Source organism: Canis lupus, chromosome 36, assembly GCF_011100685.1.
Source record: "Canis lupus familiaris isolate Mischka breed German Shepherd chromosome 36, alternate assembly UU_Cfam_GSD_1.0, whole genome shotgun sequence".
Taxonomy (NCBI): Eukaryota; Metazoa; Chordata; class Mammalia; order Carnivora; family Canidae; genus Canis; species Canis lupus.
Window position 1 is genome coordinate 17,792,047 of NC_049257.1, and position 3,161 is coordinate 17,795,207.

At 49.4% G+C, this 3,161-nt stretch overlaps 1 protein-coding gene across 6 annotated transcripts in view; it reads left to right on the forward strand.

The window, feature by feature from the left end:
* The window catches only part of MAP3K20 (mitogen-activated protein kinase kinase kinase 20), a 175,516-nt gene that overhangs the window by 143,060 nt on the left and 29,295 nt on the right, over nucleotides 1–3,161 (forward strand). The gene's annotated exons all lie outside the window — the stretch shown is intronic.

Consider the following 3,161-nt stretch of genomic DNA (forward strand, 5'->3'; position numbering starts at 1 on the left):
GAAGAAAGGGGGGGGGGGGTTGGTGGTGGCAAGCTTTAATCACAAAACCGTAGTGACTTAGATATCCCGAGTGGGCCTGGGACAAAGTGCCACCTCTGTGCTGGTTGGTATCATTAGGGCAAGGAATGTCCATACTTCTTATTGTTCAACAAAATCAGTGTATGCCCACTAACTGCAAGACTGGGCCTGTGCGCATACAGAGAAGAACCCTGCCCTTGAGGCGTGTACGTCCTGGAGAAGAGAGAAAACATGTCCATACAGCTGCTCATCAGAGCCTTGGCAGTTGGGAGGAAAGGGGCTATTCACTACCTCTGGGAGGGGCCGTGGGGGGGGGGGGGATCGAGAGGGAAAGCTTTATGGAGTGGGGTGCCCCCTGGAGCTGGATCTTGGAAAAGTGCAGGATATGGAATGTAGACAGGAGCGGGAGAGGCAAGAGCATGAATCCAGACAGAATAAGGAGCAAAGAGAGAAGGAAACAGAAGAGAGTGTGAAGGAACAGAACAAGGTGGTTCAATGCAAGGAGCAACAGGTGGCTCTGTCTGAAGGAAGCCGAAGTGGGGCGTAGGCCTCAAGCCCTCAGAAAGTGGAGGGAAGACGAGACCAGACCCTGGGCAGCTCGGGGCTTCGGGCCAGGGGTCTGGAGTTTGGCCAGCTGTGGAGGGTGTTGGAAGTTTTGAGACTTGACATGTTTAAAACCTTGCTTCTGGAAGTTGTGAAACGGATTAGAAAGGAGAGGCTGGGTTTTGAAAGACCAGTTCGGAGATTATGATACAAAGTGATAAGGCCCAGCCATAGTGTCCTGAAAATGTGGAGAGAGAAAGGAAGGATTCCACAGATCAGGGACCGGTTTGCAGGTTCAAGAAGGAAAGCATAGTGAACGCACGCCCCGACACAGAATAACCTCCAAACCATCTTGCGATGTGAAAGAAGCCAGACACAAAAGGTCAAACGTTGTATGACTGCATTTACATGAAATATCCAGGAAATAGGTAAATCCACAGAGATAGAAAACAGATGGGTGGTTGCCAGGGACTGGGTGGAGGAGGGAATGGACAGTGACTACTAATGGGCACAGGGTCCTCGAATGTTTTCCAACGAGACCGAGGTGGTAGTTGCCCAGCACCGTGAAGATGCTAAATGGTGTTCTTTTAACACACTTTATTTTTTTTAAAGATTTTATTTACTTTTTTATTCATGAAAGACACACAGAGAGAGAGGCAGAGACACAGGCCGAGGGAGAAGCAGGCTCCCTGCAGGGAGCCCGATGTGGGACTCGATCCTGGGTCTCCAGGATCCCTGGGCCAAAGGCAGACGCTTAACCGCTGAGCCACCCAGGCGTCCCTCAACACACTTTAGAATGGCTAATTTCATGGTAGTGAATTTCACCTCAATAAATAAATAAAAAGAAGGAAAGTGCAGCCGTGTACACGCCTGACCACGAACGGTCTTCCAGCTGGGAAGCTTTCTCCATTTGATGGACAGAGTAGAGTGCCTTCAAGGATGGATGTGGCAAGGAGAGGTCGTGGAAGCCTGGGCAGGACGAAAGGAGGAATGCCCACCCAGGAAGTAGGAAAAGGGGGAGAAAATGGTGTCACAGAAGCCAAATGTTGAAAAGCTTTATAAAAACAGAGTCTAATGCCACGGAGAAGCCAAGAAACACATGCATAGAGGAAAGCTTCCTCATTGGAAGCTACTAGTTGGGATGGGGTCAGTGCAAGGGCCTCTGCTCAGGAAGCAGTGTCTGCCCTGAGCTCCAAAAGAAAGAGCAGGCCAGTACCTGGGGGGGGGGGGGGGGTACCCAAGACTCCCCTGAAACTAATGGATGAGAATGCATATGCGCATGAAGACATCCCCAAAGAGGGGAGTCTCCAAAGTCAGGGATCTGGATGGTCCACCTAACTGTCTAAGGCATGGCTATGTTACTGGCCACTCCTGGGGGTGGGTCACCACTCAGCTAACATGCACTATTCCATTAAACTCAGGTGGGCCATAGGTATTTCCAACCAATAAGCTCATAAGACAGAGAAAGATTGAGGGAAGGGGATGATGGAAGCCTGCTCTGTGAGATCCTGTACACACTCATGGGGCTATGAGGATGACGCTTTGTGCTGGGCCTCTGGGGCTGGGGCACCAGGTGCATACCTCCAGACTGGGCGGCCCAGGTGGCTCCGTGGTTTGGCACCTGCCTTGGGCCCAGGGCCTGCTCCAGGAGACCAGGGATTGAGTCCCACGTCAGGCTCCCTGCATGGAGCCTGCTTCTCCCTCTGCCTGTGTCTCTGCCTCTCTCTCTCTCTCTCTCTCTGTCTCTCATGAATAAATAAATAACATCTTAAAAAAAAAAAAAAAAGAATACCTCCAGACTAAAGGAGCCCTCCTGGTACCTGTCAGATGTGTCATACACACACCGATGGTGAGAATGTGCCCCCCATTCTCTGCTCTCTCACCAGGAAAGCACAGTCATTTCCGTGTGCTTTCTCAAGAGACTCTCAGCCCATTTCGGGAGGTCATGAAAGTGAACAGTCCTTCTGTCTACCCCTTTTGCCACCCGGCTGTCCCTTTCAGCCTGTCTCAGCATCCTCCTCCCTGCGCCCGGAAGCCTGCATGTGGAGGGGCCGCGTGGAAGGAATAGAGCTGAATATCCCTAAGTGTTCATTACATTGTCAAGTGTCAACAGCTTTCATTTCACTTTGAAAAATGCATCTAATTTTTCTCACATTGGCACTTTTTTACTCTCTACGTGAGATGTTCAGTTCACAGAAAAGCTGGATTATACCTGATGAGTATTAAAAAAAAAAATCATGATTTAAATCATTCTCCTTTCCTCTCTGGGTTCTTTGTGCTTCCCTGGGCGAGGGAGTGTTGGACACATACCCGGAGAAGAGCCCTTACAATGCAGGGAAACCCTTTAGCGAGGTCCCAGCCTTGAGGAAAGTCCCTCGTGATATATTCATGTTCCTTGTTTTTTTCCCCAGTTGCTGAGGCCGACAACTGCACCCTGTACCCTAGAACATTAACTTGTCACTAGGACACTCAACCAGGGTTTGAAGAATGGCTCTATTTATTGTGTGGTCTGAGATTTAACATCTTTAAAATATCTTCCTGTTCCAGTAAATAATTACAAACTACCTATAATATTTTGAACAATCAGTTTCATTCTCCAT